The 23,985-nt window shown below is 39.1% G+C and overlaps 1 protein-coding gene across 3 annotated transcripts in view; it reads right to left on the bottom strand.

Moving 5' to 3' along the window:
- The window catches only part of Adamts3 (ADAM metallopeptidase with thrombospondin type 1, motif 3), a 204,795-nt gene that overhangs the window by 49,207 nt on the left and 131,603 nt on the right, over positions 1-23,985 (bottom strand).

Here is a 23,985-nt window from a genome sequence, read left to right as displayed (position 1 = left end):
TACTGAATGCTGCGTTGAGACCTATGAGCCATCTGAATTAGCGTCTTGACATTAATGAATAGGCATTTTCTTCCCCCACCTTTGTGGTCTTAGTGAAGTTGCAGGAAAGGATGTCTCTTGGCTAGGAAGGCTGCTGACCATGCTGTAACCACATGGGGTTAGGGGAATGGAAAATGCATACCCTGCTCACACCTCCTCAACCCCTCAAAAATACATAGAAACACCCATCCCCGCCCAACAAGTGCTCACACAAGCTCGGCTTATGACTACTTAGTTTAAAAGATATACTGTACTTCATTTTGACTCAAGCCCAGTTCCTAAATCATTAGCTGGGAAATTTCTCCCATTGAGAACTCACTGGCTCTGCAGCGTAAAAATAGCCCTCACCATCATCCACATCAAACAGAAAGCTCCCCTCAAAAGTAGCTTTTCAAGAGCTGCAGACCCGTACTGGGGCCTGCAAGAGCTTTTGTATTCAAGCTCAAGTCTCTCCACACACTTGAGAGAGTGAGAGGTCGTGATAGCTAGTCTACAGATAGGACACTGATGGATTAGTTCTCTGTTCTAAAAATGTCTTGTTTGGCAGAGTTGTCAGAGGCCAAACCTATGACTGGAAATACACTAGCAGTGTTGCTGTATCATTAAGCCTGATGAATGAACATGGGTGAGGGTTGATTGTGGAGAGACAGTTCATTTTGCCCAATCTGGCTTCTGCATTTCGCCTTAAACGAATGGAAATAGAGGAGACATTTATGGTACAAAATGTATGGTACAAAAAAGTAACATGGGAAAAAAGAAACAAACCCTTTAAAACGAAGGACTTTTTTTGCCCGTCTTTTACCCTGGGCTGTGGAATCTTATTTCCCAGGATTCTGAAAATGTACAGGGTCAGACATTAGAACAACTTCAGGCAGTTTTTGCTTATACACATCATGATTCTGGTCATCTCTGGGACCATGCAGTATATCTATTCATAATTACTTTAGTGTGTTACTTTTAAATGTCATATCCCAGTGTTTAGTAGCATAGATATTTTTCCCCTAAGACAGGATCTCACTGTGTTCTCTAGACTTGAGCTTGCACTTCTGCCTCTTCGGATACTAAAAATAAGGTGTGCGCCACCACAACCAACTAACGTAGACTTTATAATCAAACAGATTTATCTTCAAGTCTTGATAACAACCCACCCAGCCATAGTTTTACATAAGACGACACGCCTCTTTGACCCTCAGCTACTTCATTTATGAGATGGAGTAATCCTTATACTCAGAGCTGGGAAGATGGCTCTGCTGGTAAGAATACTTACTGTGCAAGCACAAAGACCTGACTCAAATCTCAGCATCCACGTGTGAAAACTAGGGGCAGCTTCCTACAGGCCTGTAATCTCAGTGCTCTGGGTATGTGTGAGGAGGGAATAGGAAGAAAGGTGAGGACTGCTAGAATAGCTCCAGATTCTTTTCCAAGAGATGGCAGAGTCATACACAGGAGGAACCCATATGTCCAGCCTTGCTCAAGGTTGATGTAGAGGTTCTGCCTCAAAGAAATAGGTCAAGTGACATAACAAGACAGTTGACATTCTTCCATGGTCTTTGGATGTATACAAAAGCACTGTCCCCCAGCATATAAATTCACATCTATCCCCTCCCAGCTTCCTGCAAATATGCTCTGTCTCATATGTGGCTCCTAGATTTGAATCTCAAACTTTGTGGATCCAACTTAAGAGTTCCTGTTAAGGCCAGAAATCCAGAAAGAGGCCACTCGGAAGGGGACGCCCTACATGTGATGTTATAATACGATAGAGGAATATGACTGTAGAGTTAGGGATAACTGAGGTAGACAGTAAAGAAGGGGTGGGAGCATATGGGAGACAAGGAGGTGAGGAGAAGGGCTCACCAAACTGAAGGGGTTAGAGAACACCCATTTAGATATACTATCTCACAAATAATGTACAGCGTGTAACTTATGGGAAAATTTAGAAAGGAAATCTCTTACATGGCTGGAGAAAGCTCCTCCTAGAAGCTATGGGTTATTAAACAAAAACCACAGTACCAGGTTTGTGATATCTCCCGTGAGTTGTTGATGGGGGATAACCTAAAACCCCAAACAATACAGACCCTTGCATTATTTTTGGTTGACCAGAAAAATTGAAGGATAAGATTCTATTGTTACAAACACATCTCAGTTGCATGGTATGGAATTAAGCGGGGACTGATCTGGAAACCTCTCCACTGACAGCTAGATTCCAGTGTGCTATGAAGCGCTATGTAGGCTTCTGGTAGAGAAAAGGCCTCAGTTTACCTAGTTATGAAACATGTGAAGTATCATACCCATCTGCCAGGCAGATGTACGTCCTGGTGCAATGGCGGCACAACTGTTACAGCAGAAACCATTTACTCTGTGCTTGAATATCAGGGCTGGGTTCCATGAAAGGGAATTTATATGCCTTGTGATGTAAACCCAGTCAAAACCCATTGACGAGGAGGCCTTGCCCTGGAGGAGGTAGCTTAGTAAGATTGTTCAGCTAAATTGATATGACCCCAAGCTACCTTCTACATATTCTATTTCTATCCATAGGCAAACACCAGTGTCAGCATTACTCACATAAGCTTCTCTCTGCAATGAACAACAGTGACATACGATTGGCCTAGGTGCTTAACCATGAGATATGGTTAAGTGATTCGTCCTAAATAAGACAGTAATACCATCCTCGCTAAAGCTCAGGAAACATTCCAGAAGAGTGGGTAAAAAGAATTTAAGATTTGAAGATGGGATGAAAGGCCATGAAATACTACTTCCGGATACGACATAGCCAGTACGATCATCGTCCCACAGTAGTTGTGGCTGCCGGCTGAAGTCGGGCACATACATGATGCCTAACCGTTGATAGAATAGATGGTCAGTTTTTAGTACGGTAGGCAGAGAATAATGGCTCTAGTCACTTTATGTGAAATAATTTATGCTGCAGCAACAAGGTCCTGCTTATTTCATATTTAAAATTTGGCGTTCGTCTTGGTCATGGGTTGGAACAGATCGTCAGGCGGGATGTAGCTGATATAGAAAGGCCCTACATGTATTTCTGTTAGGTCTGAGGTAGAGGAGGTTGTGTTCATATAAAGTGTGAGTGTGATGCGGTTGGAGCTACCCTGAACAACTGCATGACCCCAATGAAGTCAAACCGATGAAGGCTAATGGTCCAAAGTGTTCCACAACAAGGAATTTACATCAATGATGTGTTCTCAGAAGATCAAATGAAGTAATTCTTTCTTTTGGCAAAAAATTTTTTTCCTTTTGTGGAACAGTACATTTTTGGAATGCATCTTGACATACATCAATGAATATATTCGTATATTAAACACATTTCGACTGCTAACTTTTGCTCTCCCACTAGTTTGCTGGCAGCAATATATTATTTTTCAAAAACATAACCACTTTTCTCTGTATATGTTAGAGTGAGTGTTGAGGCAACATAGAATTGAGCGATTCAGTCATAACATGTTCAGCAATTTTTAATGTTGAATGGAGTTTTTTTATTTTTTCAGTGCTGAAATACAATTTTGAACTTACTAAATATGGCATGACTTATATTAATTACTCACTATGAATGTTTGGTTTTACACAATTTTCGAGAAGGAATTGACATGTTTTATGCCTATCATATTCACAGGAAATCAAAGTGTGATCATTAGTCAACTTGTTTCTCTCCTCAGAAGTCCCTATTGTCTGAAAGGAGACAGCTGAAGTTGGAAAGGTGTCGGTTTTGACTGAGCTCTGTATCAGATACAGATAGCTGCAGGGTCAAGACAAACGCCACCGCCACCTTGCGTTCAGGATGGTGACCGGATCCTTTGCTCAGTATCTAGTTGCTCCTTCAAAAGAGCAGAATTTTATCTGAGGCAGAATTAAGCTTAGATAAACATTCCCATCTGTATTGTGATGAAGGGGTACATACAAGATATGATAAAGAAACTTAAATAGAAACATTGCTCATACGTTGGCGGCTCACACAGAAGGCCCGTACAAGCTTCTACAGAAGGATTTCCCAAAGACTTTGGTGATCTGTAGCTGCACTCCTGGTTTTCCACACAGCATTCCTTTCTACTACTGAAGCGTGATATTGGGAACTGGAAAAGGACCCTCCAAAGGAAGGCAGGTATCAAGGTACCAAGGCTGGTGGTGGTGTTACAGAGAAGGAATCTGGTCATTTTATGAGTGTAGGGTTCTGCAAGAACACCGGAACAACTCCAGATTAAACTAAGGAAAAAGGAACAACCCTCTTATCATGTTTAGGCCATCGTCCTGATTGCCCGATTAAAAAAATATTCCTCGGAATCTAATCCTAGCACATGTAACACTAACACTGACCCCTTGTAATTGTTGCCTATTCCTCTCCTATACCGTTAACTCTGTGGGAATACAAGTTACATTCCATTCAGGTAATGTGGATGGTAAAAACGCCTAAATAAATAAATAGCCTAAATAAATCACATTACATTTCCTTACGGTGACAAGAAATGAGAACAAAACATACTGTTTTGCAGGAGTAAGAAATACAGAGTGAGGGGCTGGAGAGATGGCTCAGGCGGTTAAGAGCGCTGACTGCTCTTCCAGAGGTCCCGAGTTCAATTCCCAGCAGCCACATGGTGGCTCACAACCATCTGTAATGGAGATCTGATGCCCTCTTGTGCTGTGTCTGAAGACAGCTACAGTGTACTCACATACATGAAATAAATAAAAAAAAAAAGAAGAAGAAGAAAGAAAGAAACACAGAGTGAGTCTATATAGAAGTTTGGCATTCCTCAGGAATGGAATACTGTGTTGAAAACAAAGCCACTAGAATATCACAAGCTGCTTTTCCAAGGGTAAGGAGAGAGCCTCAGATCAGAGCCAAATATAGATGACTGTCATCTGCTAGCACCAGAGTCAGAGGGAAGTCACCTTCATCGTGTGAAGCCGTTAGTATTCTCCTACAGTGATCTTTCCACAAACACCTTGTTTTCCGTAGGTAAAGTGTAATTCCTAATAAGGTATAGTGACCATCTCCAAATGTGTGAGGGAGCTATTATACCAAGACATAACATCCTGCTATCAAATGCCATCACCAGCAAAAAAACTGCATAATGATTGTTCAAAACCTCTACCTAGGCCAACTTATGTCAATTCTAAAGTTGCATTGAAGGATTTTTTGCTTTAAATATATATACCATTTCAATTTAATGACTATGACTATCCAAGGTCCCCTGTCCCCAAAGTTTTAACTGTAAACAGCAGGTGTTTGCATTTGTTTCACTGTTACTGCCTACCTTCAAGGTACTGTCAGCATCTTTAAGTAGACATTCTCTCTTTGAGTGTCAAATACAATAATGCTTGCATGCTTTGGATTTTATACTCTTCCAGCCAATAAAATTTAAAAATCGCCTCAATATCGAAACCATAAACTGAATTTTAATGGAAAATCATTGCATGTCAGTTAGGTCCATTTCAGTTATCACTAATTTTAAAAGTTCCACTTTACTTGAAACATTGTAGGCAGCATGGAATTCTACTAGTTGTATGGCAAAGAGGTACAGAGGAAAAGGGGTTCCTAGGTAATTCCATCAGTACGTTATCAAGAATCCAGGTCTTCCCATGTTGGGATATCTCATACTATTGGTGCATAAACATCCTCAGCAGATTAATTTCCTCTTTTAGAAGAAGAGCATCGCCAATTCTAGAATCAAGAGTCAGGTACAGCAGACTGCTCCTCCCTGTGGGTCTTGGGAGCAGCTAAGAAGGTTGATCAGAAGTTTTCAGCATAGTTAACTGTTTCAATGGCCAGAGTCCAACTACACACAGTTAAAACCACCCCTGGTTGATAAGAATGGATGCTTCAGTCTGTCTCTGGCAAAGGAAAAGAAAATCCAGCCTCGTGCCTGGGGCCAGGTTTCCCTGAAGCCTATGCTTAAATATGGGAGGCACCATATATAAGAAAGGTGATGGGGCATGGAGATAACAGGAAACCCACTTTGTCAGATTTTCTTTTCAGAACCTATACTTCCTTTATCTCCTATTGGTTCTCTTATTCACAGTTTGCACTTGTACAGTTTACGTGTAATTTCATAGACTTTGGTCTGTTTACCTAGATTCAGCTTTTCATTCCTTTGTCCCCTCAGTCTCCTCAGAAAGCCAGTCCTTCACTGGTGAGTGCTTGTAGGTTTTTATCACTGTTTCTTATTCATCCAGGAGGCTGCCATTTCTATGCATTCTTAATTCCATGCATATAAAAAGTGCATCGTCATCTTAGCCATCCCTAACCTCCTCCCTTGAGTTCCCCAAGCATTCCCTATAAAGTTAAATGTAAGATCAATAATAGCTTTACATTTGTCCTAATATCACAAGGGACATAGTCCATGCTGGAAATATATTCATTGTTTTCTTGAGATTCACTACGAAATGAAAATAGCATGCTGCCATTTGCTAATCTGGCAACCCAAGGAGGTATGAGGACACTTTCTCTAAGTAGCATCTGGTCGGTCACACAGACTGACTCACCCTTCCTCACTCCATCCCTCTAGGTCTGATCAGTTTAATGAGCTGATAAGGGACTCCCTCACTTCCTTTTTTTACTCTATAATATATATGGTATATTAATATATATCCTAACTAAAATCTTAAGGTTACTTTTCAAAGGCAGCACAGTTTATAATCTTCATATTTTACTACTTTTATATATTTTATAGTACTCCAACATTTCTCTTTCTTTTCACTAAATTCTGTTTTCCCATATTTATGGCTTCTGTGGATGAGTTCTATTAAATCCAGGTGGCGATGACAGACAGAGGAAGAGGCAATCACACCCAATTTACTTTTACACTCTGATCATCCTACACTGCTAGAAAGTTTTGAAACAGCCCAACTGTATAGAGGAGAGATGGGATTGCATTTCACAGCTGCCAGTTCCAAAGCTCACGTCATGACAACCTCCACTGTTTCCACATTGAGAATCAAAGAGTCCCTTTATCTCAAATATACAGTCTTCAAGAATCTTATAGATTATTTTTCTCGAAATGTGTAGAGAATGATTAACACACATTTACAAAGTAACCATAACCAAACGATTAAAAATACTAACATTTCTAGTTATTCTTTGAGATAACTATGTAAGGAATCCAGGCCTTTTCTCTGTACCATTGACCAGTAGACTACCAGTAGTCAGGCCAAAAGTCTTCTTTCATAGAACCAGTACTACAGTGGTTAAGAAGAATGACATACAGCAAAATTTAAAATAATAATAATAATAATAATAATAATAATAATAATAATAATAATAATAATAATGATAAGAAGAAGAAGAAGAGGAAGGAGAAGAAGAAGAAGAAGAAGAAGAAGAAGAAGAAGAAGAAGAAGAAGAAGAAGAAGAAGAAGAAGAAGAAGAAGAAGAAGCAGCAGCAGCAAACAAGAGGAGCAAAGTAAAGGAGGTGTGGTTTTATGTAAGGTTGTCCAAAGAAGCGGGGAAATAGGCAGAGACCTTGCAAAGTAAAGGTCATGTGAATATCTATGCTATATTTACATGACACACATGCCAACTTCTTACCTGTACTGAGTACTATGGTTATATGAGGTCTGTTTCCAACATATTTCTGTGTTGGAAGCATGGCTCTTAACTGTGGTATTAAAAGGTTCAGAATCTTTAAGAGGTGAGGCCCAGTGGGAGTTTATTGAAGCCATGGGCCTGAGATAGGACCGTGAGACTTTCTGTCTCAAGATGTCATCTCTTGGTCTCAGTAACTGTCATCTACCATGACATAAGGCCCAGAAAGAGCCCTTACCATAAGAGCTGCTGCACATGCCACACCATTAAAACACCAAAAATGTGGGCTAAGTCAACGTCCTTTGTGAGTAGCTTGCCTTGAGGATTTTGAAGTAACAAAAATCTAAGTAATACAGCAAGTGCTCTAGTATCTATCTTATAGACGTTTTCCAGAAAGTGGTTGCAAAATCTAAATAAAATAAGAATAGATTCAAGCATGTAGTGAGTTAATTCAACAATACAAGAGCTGCCTCATAAAAGCTTCAATGTACAGGACATGGAGTGTGTTAAATTTCTGTTCCTCTGATCATGGCTATAAAGATACCAACAATCAGAACAGACACATAATCCTGGGGCTCTGTTTCAACCCAAGCCTCTAAGAAGAGAGAACTTCCTCTGCCTGTGGCCAAAGAGGCTTTTAGGATGCTGAGTCTGAGAAGAATTTGAAGGGCTCCTGCTGGTTTTGAAGAGAAGCCCAAAGGATCAGAGAAAGGCTAATGGTGAGTCTTAGTTGTCAATTACTGGCCACGAAAAAGACATCCCAGGCCTCCAAGAACAAGGACTAGAATTTTGCCAACATTTTGAATGATCCTATAAGAATAACATATAAGAATATTACTAACTCATGCCTCCAGATCAGCGATGAAGGCAGGCCTATAATTCCAGGTACTAGGGAGGCTGAGGCAGAACAGACACAAGAAAGTCCAAAGCTTAGGCAAACGACAGGGTGAGTTCAAAATAAGGGTGTGAAGTTTAACGAGAGCTTGTCTCAAAATGAACATAAGAAAAGACTGGAGGTACAGCTCATTGATACAGGTCTGATCTTTAGTAACATAGGAACATACACTGAGTCAATTTGGCTAGGTGTTGATTTGGGTTTTGTCATGTGCTAATCATAGAACTAGTCTAGGACCTAGGATGTCTGACCTACAGAAACAAAAAAAGTGGGTATTGTCGTAAGCCTATAAGGTCTGTGACAACTGATTACACAGCAGTGGCATTAGAAGAAAACTGAACGGGCTGTAAATGAGCTCCCAGTTCAGCAGTGCTGCCCGTCCATGTGTGAATTAGGGAAAGCTGTATAATCCAAGAAAGAAAGAAAAAAGAACAGAGAGGGCATGGGGGAGGGGTGAAAGAGTTGATGGGTTTTTGTTTATTTTTTTGGTGTTTTGTTTTGTTTTTAAATAACTTACATGCTTTTAAAAAACTAATTGGAATTTAGTTTACTAGGATTTTAACGTTTTGGGTTTTTCCTGCTAACTTTAAACTTCTTGCCAGTTCTGGGCTGGTTTCAGAAAAACTGCATTTCGTCATCATGATAATTTGCATTTTCCTGCTTCTTTACGTATGTAGCGATTTTTGATTAAGAGAGCCAACATTGTAAATCTTATCTTTTTGGCTGCTGGGTATATTTGTCTTCCTATAAATATTCTTGAGCTTCCCCCTGGATGCAGTTCAATGACATGAAAACAGTTTGTTTCTTTTGGGTGTTGTGTGTAAGACTTATTTAGGCAGGGCCAGAGTAGCATCTATCTAGAGGAATGGCTGCTACTGAGGAATTCTACTGGGCACCCTCCAGTGCTGTGTGAATCAGGTGACGATACAGTCTGACCTGCAATAGCAACTTGTGGAAGCACATACTGTCACCGCGACTCCATTCAGTTGGAGATTTTCTACCTTTGCCTATTTTCTCACATGTATGTAGCAATCGGGACTCAGCTGCTGAAGAGCAAGGTCCTGTAGAGATCGGTAGAATTTTACCCCTGTGTATATCCTTCTTCACTCTTCCAGGACTTCACTCAGTCATGTGACTCTGAGCTCTGACCCCAGTTCTTTCAACCCTCACCTATTTGCCGTTTGATACCTACTATCATTTGAATTGTTGTTTCACATGTTTTCTTCTATCTCTGGTTGTTGCAAGCAGGAAGATAAGCTACCCTGTGTGACTCCATCTTGGCCCAGACTAGAAGTCCATTGAACTTGGTTTTGCTACCAGAGTACAGTGGTTTAAGGATACTGGCCTTCTCTGTATCAGTAAAATGGTTTAGAATTTGCATCCATCATTTTCCAAGTGACTGCATGCACGTAGCTGTTCAGATCTGTGGAAGTCAGGTAACAATGGAATGCCCAGCATAAGTCCGGCCAATATTCTTATTGTAAAAACCATGCCTCTCCAGACATAAAACATTCTTGATCATGTGGTGACAGTGACAACCTGGCTCCGAAAATAGAGAGGTCAAGGTTGAATGACACTTGGTCAACCTCAAAGATATTCACTTTCCTCATAATTGAATAGGGATTCTGTGGTTGATTAAAGACGATCTGAGCCAAAAGGTATTATAAAAGTGCTTCGATAAAAACCACTTCCAAGAGTTGGGGGTAGGCCAAAGACTATATACATGGACTGACTCTGGGCTCCAACCTCATAGGTAGCATTGAATAGCCTAGTAAGAGCACCAGTGGAAGGGGAAGCCCTTGGTCCTGCTAAGACTGAAACCCCAGTGAACGTGATGGTTGGGGGAAGGGCAATAATGGGGGGAGGATGGGGAGGGGAACACCCATATCGAAGAGGAGGGGGAGGGGTTAGGGGGATGTTGGCCCGGAAACTGGGAAGGGGAATAACAATCGAAATGTAAATAAGAAATACTCAAGTTAATAAAGATAAAAAAAAAGAGTTGGGAGTAGGGCAACATGCTTAGAGATGTCACAGCACAAACATGGAAGCCATTCAACAAATGTCAACTATTATAAATGCAGATATCACCCTAGTCTAAAGAATGTGATATTTGAGATATTTACTGACTATGTTTGGCTCTGAACCAGGCCTGTAAAGTCATATTCAGGTGATAGAAAGTTAAGGTGAACCTTTAAAAGTTTTTATGGACGTGAAGGCAGGAACTGCATATATCAAGGTTCACTGAGGGCCTCTCTTCAAAATCAACAAGAGCAACTGGCAACTCGGAATCAACTTTCCTGTGATAAGATTTGAACAATGATTCATGACATGAGTAGGTCCTCCTTTTAGAATTCAAAAGATTTCTGACATTTTTTTACTTTAGTAACTTTATAGGAATTTTATACAGGAGTACTATACTTATACCTTTGCAACCCCTTCTGTCCCTCCTCCAACCCCTTCAATATTCCCCAACTCTCATGACCTTCTTCTTAATTAATATTGCTACACACACACACCCCCACACACACATACAAACACATAGACACACACAAAACACTCACACACATAGACACACACACATATACACACACACATACACACCCCAGGCACACACACATACAGACACATAGACACACACATATACAGACACACACACACATACAGATACACACAGACACACACACAGACACTCACACACACAGACACACACATACACACACATACATATATATACACACACACACACACAGACATAGACACACACACAGACACACACATACAGACACACACAAACACTCACACACACACATACACACACACACATACACACACACACACAAACACACACACACACTCATCCCCTCCCTCCCTCTCTTCCTTCCTCCCTCCCTCGTCAGCCCATTTCCATTTGTTCTTATGTACATGTGTTTAGGGTTGACTGTGTGGAACTGGATAACTCATCAGGGAACTAGTCCCTGGAGAAAACCCATTCGCTCGGGGTTTTAGCTTAGTTACCCACCGAGTGGATCCTGGAAGGGAGGAGAGAAGCAGTAGCAGCACTTTATTACCCCTGGACAACATCATGAGGAAAAGTTGTCAGAGGCATCATCTTTTTCTCCTATTCTCCGAGTTTTGTAGCAATAACAGCACATGGGTGGGCCAATTTGCTCTCCCCTTCTGGGCAACAGTCCTAGATCCAAAGACTAGAAGCTACTCCTCCAAGCCTTCCAAAAATGTAATGTGCATTTAATTCTTTACATTAAATCCTTTCATGCTTAAAATAGCTAGTGTGGTTTGAATTTCCTGGAATGGAATCTTGACATATATATGGTAAGTTATTTAACAAAACTGGCTCTCAAATGCACGTCCATGCAAGAAGAGGTTTGGCTTTCTCCGTTGCAAGATCCTCCTACCTTTGGAATTATGTTTTTACAATTCTCCACTTTTTCAGAGTTTCTGGGAACCTCTATTTTTCTCCTGCTGTGTCCTTTAGGGATATCTGTAATTTGGCTAGCAGTCCCAGTCCCTATATCTCTTTTATTAAGATCGCCTATGAATACACGTTCAGTAACTATGCTAAAAGGCAAAGAATGTATACAAGACAAAGGTAGTAGTTTTCTCATCCACTTCACATATTCTGAACACCTACTATGTGAGAGATGCGGACAAGTAACATTTTATACATTGTCAGTTATTTTAAGCACTTGCTTATACTGTCCTAGAAGAGCATATATTTTTTTGTCTGCTTTACCGTTTAATAAATTCCACATCCCACCTGTGGAAAACCCACCCCACCCCTCTCAATTTGGGATCTAGTCAGTGGAGCTGCTTCTGCACAGACCTGAGGCAAATCATGACTTCGCTTTCCTTCTTGCATTCCTGGTCACCGTGCTTCCTGGTCCATCTTGCTTCTTGTTCTATCATCTTGCTTCCTGGTCTATCTTGCCTTCTGGTCTATCTTGCCTTCTGGTCTATCTTGCCTTCTGGTCCATCTTGCCTTCTGGTCCATCTTGCCTTCTGGTCCATCTTGTTTCCTGATCTATCTTGCTTTCTGGTCCATCTTGTTTCCTGGTCTATCTTGCCTTCTGGTCCATCTTGCCTTCTGGTCCATCTTGTTTCCTGGTCTATCTTGCTTTCTGGTCCATCTTGCTTCCTGGTCTATCTTGCCCTCTGGTCTATCTTGCCTTCTTTGGCAGGATGGATCTTCACACATCACTTTACTCATGCCGATTCTATACCTTATCCCTCTCTGCTTTGGGTTGGTCCTTTCTTTTAAAATGCTCCATCCATTAGCTAAGAACAATCCAAGGCCCTTCACATTTTAGAAAGTTTCTTATACAAGTCTTTCAGTAAAAATGTTAATGTCCTTTGTATCCTCAGTTAAAGGACATCAGCTTCTACAATGGCCTTCTACTATCTTTTTTTTTTTCAATTATTTTTTATTGGATTTTTTAAATTTACATTTCAAATGTTATCCCCTTTCCCTGTTTCCTGTCCATAAACTCCCTACCCCATCCCCCCTCATCCTTCTTCTATAACACTGTTTCCCCACCCATCCACCTTTCTGCCTCCCCCCCTTGACATTCCCCTATACTGGGTGTCCAGCCTTGACAGGACCAAGGGCTTCTCTTCTCCCAATGGCGCCCAATGACCTTCTACTATCTTTTCAAAAAATTTATCTCACAGTACTAATTCCTCAACAATCTCATTGTATATCTCCAGGTATAATGTTTGACTTGTAATATCAATGTCCAACTCCTGTAATTCTTTAGGTACATTGTTTTTAGCCTTGATATCATTCCAGCACTTCTAATCTAGTAAGATATTCTAGGTACTAAGAATTGTGACTCATTTTTCTGCCTTCTATAACCATCCTAGGTTTGTCTATTTAAAGTATTGTATTTGTATGCTACTATAATAACTTTTAATAATAAATTCCTTTATCAATAAACATAAACCTTTTGGAGTTGGCCAAAATTTTAAACACATAACTATATTCTGTATTGTTTATTGCTCACTAGTTTTATGATTTCTTTAGAAAAGTTAATCTGTTTTTAATCATGACCATCTTCTTCATCACTACCATAACCACCAAAACCACCATTATCATCACTATTAATGCAATCACCGTCATCATCATCACCACCATTACTTGATTTCATTAGCCTCCACAGTTGTTTGCCTGAACAAAATGATACCTTTAAAAAAAATCTTTAAAGAACAATTCAAAGTTTTCTCCATTCTAATTTCCCCTTATCTCTTATCATCAGTCCCAGAACACACACACAACTAAAGTGTGTAAATCAAAAACCTTCAGAACAAAAATGTCTTCAAGGAAAAATCCATAGTGTATATAGGAGCATACACAGGGATGAGATGCTGAAAACTATCTGATGCTACATACATGTTGAATGCACACACACATGCACAGAGACACATATGCACACATCTTTTATGGGACATCAGCTCTACTCCCATGAAAAACACCACAGAAACGAACCCATATGTAACCCTGTACATAATAAGAATATTCACAGCTATTGTGTATGTGATCCAAAACTGAAAATTGGATTGGATGAATAAGTTGTCATGGCATTTCATGAAGTAAGAGAAAGTCATTGTTATTGCACAAAACAAGATGCACTTTATATATATATATATATATATATATATATATATCCAAATAAACAGTGGATACTGTATCATTTAATTTATATATTATATATATTAACTTCGAGAAAGTCAAACTTGTGGACAATGTCTAAAACTTCATATGCATGGAGGGAATATAAAAAGTTCACTGGGCTAAATACTGGTTATAGTTTTAAAATCTTATGAACTGTGAGCTTTCCTTTAAGAAAATTACAAGTCAATTTTGACCTTCTGTGATACACAAGTAGACAAATATGATACAGTGTAGAGCATTAAAATCCCAGAGAGCATTATGCATACATTTGATTAAAAAATGACTGGTTAAAAATGTATACACATATGACATCACTCCTCCAAAAAGCCATTTAATAACAAAAACAACATAAGTCAAATTGAAAAAGTTACTTCCAAGGGGTCAATGTCTGGATACTATAAGCCCTACTACCGTACCCAGAATATGTACATAAATTTGCTAAAGATGTCCATATGCTCATTCTCCTAAAGGCCTCCCCTTCATATTAATATCATAGAAACTATATTGCTAGATATTTATACAGGCTACAGAGTCAGTCAGTATATAATCTAGTTTTTTAAGTAAAAGCAGCTGTTATAACTGCCACTATTAAGAGGAAAAAAAATAAAAGTGGTGTCTCTCCAATATTTTTGGGTGCCCAAATCACTGAGTTCTTAGCTTCCACACCCAAATGCCTTATCACACTAAGCCGGAAGAGGTCTTCTAGAACCTGCATTGTCATCATTGTTCTGGGAGATACTGAAAGAATGATGCTAAGCTGAACAGTCAAGATAGCTACCCTACACTGTAGTGCAGTCTAGCCATTTTTTTTTTGATATGCACACGCTCTGTAGCTGTGACTGAGTCACTCCATGCTACTGATTCAGCTGAATGACAGATCTTAATACTATTAAACTGCACAGTGTATCAACCCAGGAAATGACAGAATTTTTGGCTGCTATTTGAACCCTTTCTATGAGTGGGTGTTATCCAAGAAGGAAAGTGTGTGAAGTGGGTGTGGGGTAAAAAGGACATAGTGCAAGAGAAGACAAAGAGGACAGAAGAGCTGGAGGATAGCAATGTTGTGAGACGCTGTTGACAGCAGCTGTAGTAATTTGCACAAGACCTATGCATGATCAAGCAGGTTCAAATCCTGGCATAATGAGGTAGATGATTTCCAGGTCCTGCCTGGTACTGAGGTGCTATTGGCCATGGATAGTAACTGAGAGAGGGATGACCATCTTTTATTGAGAATGTGGCCATTGGTAGGGTTTCCAATGCTCTAGTTGATGGTACCTACACCCACGCACACAGGAGCAGCAACAAACACAATTTAATAAAATGCATTTACTTTTAGGTAACCATTTAGTTTCGTGTTTGCTTTGCATTCAAATATTAAAGGGATGACCTTGAAAGCCGAGACACAAATTAACGAGCAAGAAAACTGCACCCTAAATAGGTAAGGAAATAGAGCAGGGAAAAGGAAAGTACACTGTTTAATAAACTCTACAGGAAAACAGATTACTTAGTGGAAATAATTATATAGAATCTTTATATGAAACATTATAACAAAGTACATTATCCAAATTCTAAATAAAAAAAATAAGAGTAGAACTGGAAGAAGAACATATTTGAATCCTGCAGTCAGAACTCTCAAAGCACAGGGGTAAATGTGACTTCTGTGGTATTCGGTGAAATTAGTAGTCTCCAGAATTAATACAGAGAGAGTTTGGCAGAAACAATAATGGTGGTGACCTTGAAAAGAACAAGACATAGAATTCAAGCATCTGTAATAAAGCCCATTGAAATATTGCTTATGCTTACTTAACATTAAAAAACTATTATTTTGCATGAAAATGTGCTCACCATAATATAATATTAGAAAACTTAAAAAGCCAAGAAGCCTAGGATTCATTGACTCTTGGTGACCAATGAGCAAAAGACTCAAAAATATGAAAAATTTCAAAATCAAAAGAAAAGGATTAGAATGTTATCTGCTAGAAGATATCTAGCAGATACCTTTTTATATCTGATCTTTCTGATTTTCTCTTTTATTAGACTAAATTTATTTAAAATTTCATATATGCGCTGTATTTAATACATCCCTTCTTTAAAAAAAAAAGAGGAAAAGGAAAGACATGTTACTCTTTAAAAATGATTATAAGCTATCCAGGCCAGAACTAGAAACAGAAGAACAAGGAAGAATTTGTACTTTTCAATGAATATAGATATAAATAATCCTAGTAAAATGCTTCAAATAAAATATAACAAGTATTAATAAATGTTAATTATGTACATACTAAAATATAAATACATTGTATAAATAATACTAAAACAAAAATGAATGACTGTATATTGTGTAAGAGAATGTGTACCACTTTTGGTAAGCTTTGTAAAAATAATAGCACCAACCTAGGGCAATGGTGTATTTAATCCCAGAACTCTGGAAGCTCTGGTCCTCTTATGTGTGTGCATCAATCCTGGTCTACCTAGTAAGTTCCAGGCTGGACAGGGCTACAAACATCCCTAACTTACACTCTTATATTGTACTTTGAATTTGTTTTCTTCCCTATTAAAAGAACGTTGAGAAACTAAATCCTTCCACACCTATTTGAACTGGCAGTGCCCAGACAGCCAAGGGCTTGTCATGTGAGCACTCTGACCAGTAAGTATTTGAAGAACTTAAGAAACCAATTGCAGTCCTATTGTCTCTTAGCACTGATGAGCAAAGTGATTTCATCAACAGTCTCTCCCAGGCATGGTCTTTTAACTAATTATAAGAAGATACACACAGCTGTGTGGTCAGCAAGGCAAGTAGATAATCTATCAGCCAGAGAGGTAGTCAGACATTTCCAGAACAAGTGGAAAATGACTCACATGTATTTAACCTGTGTTTCTCTCAAGGAGTTTACTTGTATGTGATGAGCTCTTTTAAGGAATCCTCCCTAGACTTTTACACTAAAATATATTTTGTGTTTCCCACAGTCTTTTAAATATATATATATGGTTATATGAATTATAGAATTATTTGCTGTCAAAGTTTTTGGCTACATTGGGCGCTCCCTAAAGGAAAGGGGCATGTATTATATATGAGGACCATGAAAGCATTCATGGAGTTTGTATAGTACACAAGAGAATCATGCCAAAAGAGTTACCATAGAGACTGGGAGGTAGATCAGTGGGTAGAAAGTGGGTTTGCTTTGGAAATCCAAATATTCAAGTTTAATCCACAGAACAATGCCAAAACCACACAGTAAGTTGCACTTGCAAGATGGGTATAAATGAGGCCATGATAAATCCCTGTTGCTTGCAGGTTAACCTGTCTAGACTACTTGATGACCTCCAGAGCAATGGGAGACCCTGTCTCAAAATAAAGAGGGAAAGCAAAAGAAGAATGATACCCAAAGTTGTCCTCTGGCCTCTCTGCGAAGTCTTTCTCATACCTTGGCACACACATGCATTTCTATATATGCATGGACACACACACACACACACACACACACACACACTGATTTACCATCAGATTATGTGCCTATATAAATACATTATCTCTCTATAAAATGTGTGTCATGCCAATTTTCTGATATATAGCACCAAATATCTGAAAATAAATTTTTATTTTCTGCTATACAAAGTTTTTGAAATATTGAGGCCATTAAAATACTTACATGAATAAACATACCAATAATTGAACTAGTGTCTGAGGCGAGGAAAGTCAATATAGTTCTGAGTGTTGGCTTTATCTCTCATATTGGCAGGTGGGAAGATGTAAATTCTACATGAAGATAATATAGATAAAGCACAGTGGCATAAAAAGTTGTTTGGCAACAAATATTGATGGACTTTATGATTTAAGGACACTCAAAATAAATTACTTTTAAGAGAACACTGTTAAACTTACAGTTACATGCCGAAGCTCACTAAAACTACCATGGCCGAAGGCCAGTCCAGGAACTTGTGATGCTCAACTTATAATTGCTAAGGCAACTGGACATGATAAATGCTAATATGCAAATGAATAAAGTGGGTTTTTTTTGCTTTCATATTTTCAAGTATATAATAGATGGTAAGTAAGATGGGGATATTTTGTGTATCTGCTTTAGTACAAAGTACCATGCTAAGTACCAGTGCTCTCAGGGGCAATTCATGTTGTTAAGCTTTTTGAGAAAAATGGTAGCTTTTGACTGTGTCCTGATTCATTATTGGGCTGATGTAGAAGACATTAACCCAGATGAAAGGATGTTTAAACTCCGCGTTGTCGGCGGCACAAGATAACTCAATCCAGGAGTCAGTTGCCAGCTATATGATTTGAATATAAGGATCAACCCAGATTTTAAAATGTCAGGAATACACGTGATTGTGCTTACATGCTGTGGTTTTAAAGATTCATCTTAGTAAATTTAGTCTGTACCTAACATAATTTTTATAATTATGACACCCAAAGTTGGCCTCTGGCCTCCCTGTAAAATACTTCTCATACCTTCATAATTTTTATACTTATTAAGTTATCAAATGAATTATTAATGTATATTAATTATTAATGTATAATTATCCATACATATGACTACATATAGTTATACACACATATATGTATATGTATATGAGAGTTGGCTATAGAGTCCATTTAGTGTTGTTTATCTGTAGATGTGTTAAAGGCTGACCACTTGCAGTGGATAGCCAATCAGGTTATCCATTCTGCTCATCTCTAAAGAAAATGGATTCTTCCTCTCTTAGCACTCATTGAGTATGACTATTCTACAGACTAGAGACCGAGCCTTCAATACAGAGACAGGGATTTCTAGGGCACTTAAAGATGCAAACTATAGATCATGTCAGAACCTTAAATTGTATTACAACGAGCATAGTGCATACACAGTGATATTTACATAAACCCTGGGTCAACAGTAAAGGAGCAACGTTGTTTGCATCTAATTAAAGATAGACAGAATGGAATGAAAAGAACAGAATAATCCAAAAGAATGGGAGAGGATTGAAAGACAGGAATACAAAACAATGTAAGCAGGAGGACAGTAAGATAGGAGATGGAGTACTGAGCATTTTACTATCACATGTGTTGAAGAACCTTCCCAAAAGGCACGTTTAAGTCCTAGGTCCCAGAACCTGAGACCATGACCTCACTTGGAAATAGCAGTCTTGTATACATACCCACCTAATTATGAAAGCATCCCAAACAGTAAGTCCTTTGAAAAAGCAGAAATATGGGATAGGCACACACGGAGGATACCATGTGATCTTTCAGACTGCATTGAGGCATCGGCAAGGCAAGGGAAGAGTACTGCCAGCAAGCCCCAGCACCCCGGAGAGAGGAGTAGGATAGTCTCTAATACAGTGCTTCTGCCCACTCTGCTCATAATGAGTTTACAGGACGGAGGACAGTTCTCTGGTGTTCTTAGATACATTGGTGATGTGGATCTAAAACAAATAGGATTACACTAAATAGAAACTGATTGTGTATCTGAATTTAAAAATCCAGGACTTTCTGCTTAAGAAAAAATAAAAATATCAATGCAGAGCTTGTAAGACACACATTTTAAATAACAAAATGCAGAAACTAGAAACTAGAAAGAGTAACTAGACCACATTTTTTAAATTGGGTTATTTGGTTTGTTGGAGTCTAAATTCTTGAGTTCTTTCTATATTTTGGATATTAGCCCTCTGTTTAATATGGGGTTGCTGAAGATCCTTTCCCAATCTGTAGGCTGCTGTTTTGTCCTATTGATAGTGTCTTTGCCTTACAGAGCTTCTCAGTTTCATGAGGTCCCATTTATGAATTTTTGACCTCAGAGCCTGAGCTATTGGTATTCTGTTCAGAAAACTGAGACATTCAAGGCTATTTCCCACTTTCTCTTCTATTAGATTTAATGTATCAGGTTTTATGTTGAAGTCCTTGATGCACTTGGACTTGAGTTTTGTGCAGGGTGATAGATATAGATCTATTTGTATTCTTCTACACAAAGATACCAATTATACCAGCACCATTTGTTGAAGATGCTTCCCACTGTATGATTTTGGCTTGTCAAACATCAAATGTCTGTACGTGTGTGGGTTTATTCTGGGTCTTTGATTCTATTCCACCGATCAACCTGTCTGTACCAATATCATGCAGCTTTTAATTGATCTGTAGTATAGCTTGAGATTAGGGATGGGTGATTCTTCCAGAAGTTCTTCTGTTATTCAGGATTGTTTTGACCATTCTGAGTTTTTTGTTTGCTTGTTTGTTTTCATATGCAGTTGATAATTACTCTTTCAAGGTCTAAAAAAATTATCTCATAATTTTGATGAGAATTTGCATTGAATCTATAAATTGCTTTTGGTAAGATGCCATTTTTTAAAAATAAATCTTTTTGAAAGATTTATTCATTTACTATTTATAAGTACACTGTAGCTGTCAGAAGAGGGCATCAGATCTCATTACAGATGGTTGTGAGCCACCATGTGGTTGCTGGGATTTGAACTCAGGTCCTCTGGAAGAGCAATCAGTGCTTTTCACCACTGAGCCATCTCTCCAGCCCGATGCCATTTCCACTATGTTAATCCTACTGATCCATGAGTATGGGAGATCTTCCCTTCTTCTGATATCTTCTTCAATTTCTTTCTCCAGGGACTTGAAGTCTTGTCATACAGATCTTTCATTTGTTCGGTAAGAGTCACACCAAGATATTTTATATTATTTGTGGCTATTGTGAAGGGTGTTATTTTTCTAATTTCTTTCTTAGCCTGTTTATCATTTGTATAAAGGGTGCCTAACAGTGAGGTCATGGAACCTGAAGAGGTCGCCTCCTGTAGCCAGGCAGGACTCCCATCGGAGGGATAGGGACACCAACCCCCCCCCCCCACAAAACTTTTGACCCAAAATTTGTCCTGTCTATCAAAAATGTGGGGACAAAGAGCAGAAATTGAAGGAATAGTCAACCAATAACTGGCCCAACTTGAGGTCTATTCCATGGGTAAGCACCAATCCTAGACACTATTAGTGATAATCTGCTATGCTTGCAGACAAGCATCTAGTGTAACTGTCCTCTGTGAGGGTCTACCTAGCATCTGACTGAAACAGATGCAGGTACATACAGAAAACACTGGATCAAGGTCAGGGTTCCTTATGGAAGAGTTGGGGGAAGAATTAAAGTCACTAAAAGGGGATAGGAATCTCACAGGAAGACTAATAAAGTCAATGAAACTGGATCCCTGGGAGCTCTCAAAGATGGAGCCACCAACTAAAGAACATGCATGGGCTGGACAGAGGCCCCCAGCACAGATATAGCAGATGTGCAGCTTGGTCTTCATGTAGGTCCCATAACAACCGTGAGTGGAGGCTCTCTTATCAAGCCTGACTGTACTACCCATTCCTCGGCAGAGCTGCTGTGTCTGGCCTCAGTGGGAGAATATGCAACTAATCCTGAAGAAACTTGATGCATGTGGATACCCAGGGGTGGGGACCCACGCTCCTTTCAGAGGAGGAGAGGGGATGGGGAGGCTCTCTGTGAGGTTGGAAGTGGGAAGGGCCAGCATTCTGGATGTAAACAAAGTAACTAGGAAAAGATACACCAAGCGAACATCAAATAAAGCAGATACAGCCACAGGAATATGAGATCATAGCTGGGTGTAGTGGTACACACCTTTAATCCTTGCATTTGGGTGGGAGATCTCTGTGAATTCAAGTCTTGTAGACCAACCTGGTCTACAAAGTAAGTTTCAAAAAAAAAAAAAAGGCAGGAAGAAAGGAATAAGGATAGATAGGTAGGTTCTACCAAACGTTAAGTCAAGACTCATTGTTTTTAGAAATGAGGATACTAGTAACACTTAACACTCAATATAACTGGGAAAATATGGGAGTTCTAAAATCTCACGTAAGTAATTATATAACTGTACAATATGTAGGTGAAAACTGATATAATTAAAACGAGGAAACAAACTCTGCCGCTATACTGGGAAATTTATCTAATACCAAAGAAGGACAAACTCTTTAAAAATCAGTGTATGTCAAGATAATACAAACAATACAATTAAAAAGTGCTCTGGTATCTGCACAAGTGGCGGTGCCCGCCTTTAGTCCTAGTACTTGGGAGGCAGAGGCAGATGGAGCTCTGAGTTCGAGGCCAGCTTGGTCTGTAGAGTGAGTTCCAAGACAGCCAGAGCCAGAGCTGCAGGAAGAATCCCTACCTCAAAAAAACAAAAAAGAAAGGAGAAAAGAAGAAAGAAAAAACAAAGTCTCCTGGTAACAAACTCCCTGCACGCAATGATGACCAAAGCTCACGTTCTTCTCACCTGACCATGGAATGTTTGCCTCTTATTAGATCATACTATTTTATGGTAGGCCATGATGTAAGTCTGAACAAATTTGGGAGGTCATGCCTCCTACCACAGTAGGATGATGGAAAGGACCATCTGAAAATCTTCATGCAAAAGGTAAGGAAAGGAAGCACCAGAACCATAATAAAACCTGTAAAGAAATCAGGGACTGGGGAATGACTCAAACATTTAAAATGATTTGGAATGAAGGCTAGTGCATTATTAACATTTGTGGAATGTATTGAGAGAATAAATTTACAGGTTTGAACGCCTATGTTAGGAAAAAAGGAAGTGGTATCCACCAACTTCTATTCATCTCCAGAAAAAAGATTTAAAAAGAAAGAAAGAAAAGAAAAGAAAACCATTAACTAGAAAAATAAGAATCTGTGGAAAGACTGATAGGAAGCCTAATTAGAGAAAGGTGGTTAGAAAACAGGGGAGGGAGTCCTGTTACTCATAAAGAGCTAGAAGCAAGCTTCTTAATTCAGAGGCTACATGAAGACATCTGCCAATGTTTTAAAAATCTGCCACAAATTAACAAACTTTTAATAGGCTGCTCCCTGAAATGACAAACTGAGAACTTGTGGAAGAGGCATTTGGGATTGTAATCAAAAATCTTTCCAGAAATGCGATATAAGCAACTATGATAATTAAGAAATAAATTTAGTGTAGAAAATGGACAGAAAAATCAAGATAAATATTGCCCTGTGCTCTAGAAAGAAGACCTTAAAGATAGAATGTATAATAACATCAAAACTAGATAGGCACCAGCAGACCTAATAAAAGGTATGCAATAGTAGCATATGTTTAATAGGTTACATCTACACACATCAAAATCTATCACGAAAGTCAAGTAATTAAAACAGTCCCACACTGGTACAAAGATTGAAGAGAGGTACGTGGGATGACCCCAGCACAGGCAAGGTGACAGCAGCATAGCAAAAGAAATAGCTTTCAGTCAAGTGGCCTGGACCGTTTGGTTATCTTCCACCAAACCAAGCATCCATAGAGGAGAGATCACTTATAACTCTAAATATGGAGGAAACACAGATGCACATTGAACTGAAGACATGAGTTACCTTCATGACTTAAGATAGCACAATATTATTTAACGGCCATGAAAAGTATAACTGCTGAAGGGATCAGATAATCTCTATATAATACCTGGTTACCTAAAGGCGCTGTCAGAAGGTAAATGAAAGGCACCATGTGTGAAATTATACAGAAACTCAAATAAGCATTCACATGTGAATGAAGAACTTCTGTTCCACAGTTCAGTAACAAAATAGTCACCCCAAGGGGAACCTCAGTGAGTCCAAAGTAGGCAATGAACTGAAATCATTACACAAAAATGTAAGATGCTCAACTTCAATGGTGATGGAAGAAACCCTACCCAAAACTCCACTACAATACCGCCACACACTCACTAAGTAGGCAGTAGCAACGACAGACAAAGCATCAGTGAGTATCAGGAGACACTTTAGGGATAAATATTTTGATAATGCTACTCTAAACACTGGAAGCAGACCCTCAAGATCAATTCTGTCA

This window comes from Rattus norvegicus, chromosome 14 (assembly GCF_021556685.1).
Source record: "Rattus norvegicus strain SHRSP/BbbUtx chromosome 14, alternate assembly SHRSP_T2T, whole genome shotgun sequence".
Classification (NCBI taxonomy): domain Eukaryota; kingdom Metazoa; phylum Chordata; class Mammalia; order Rodentia; family Muridae; genus Rattus; species Rattus norvegicus.
This window is presented reverse-complemented; position numbering and strand designations above follow the sequence as displayed.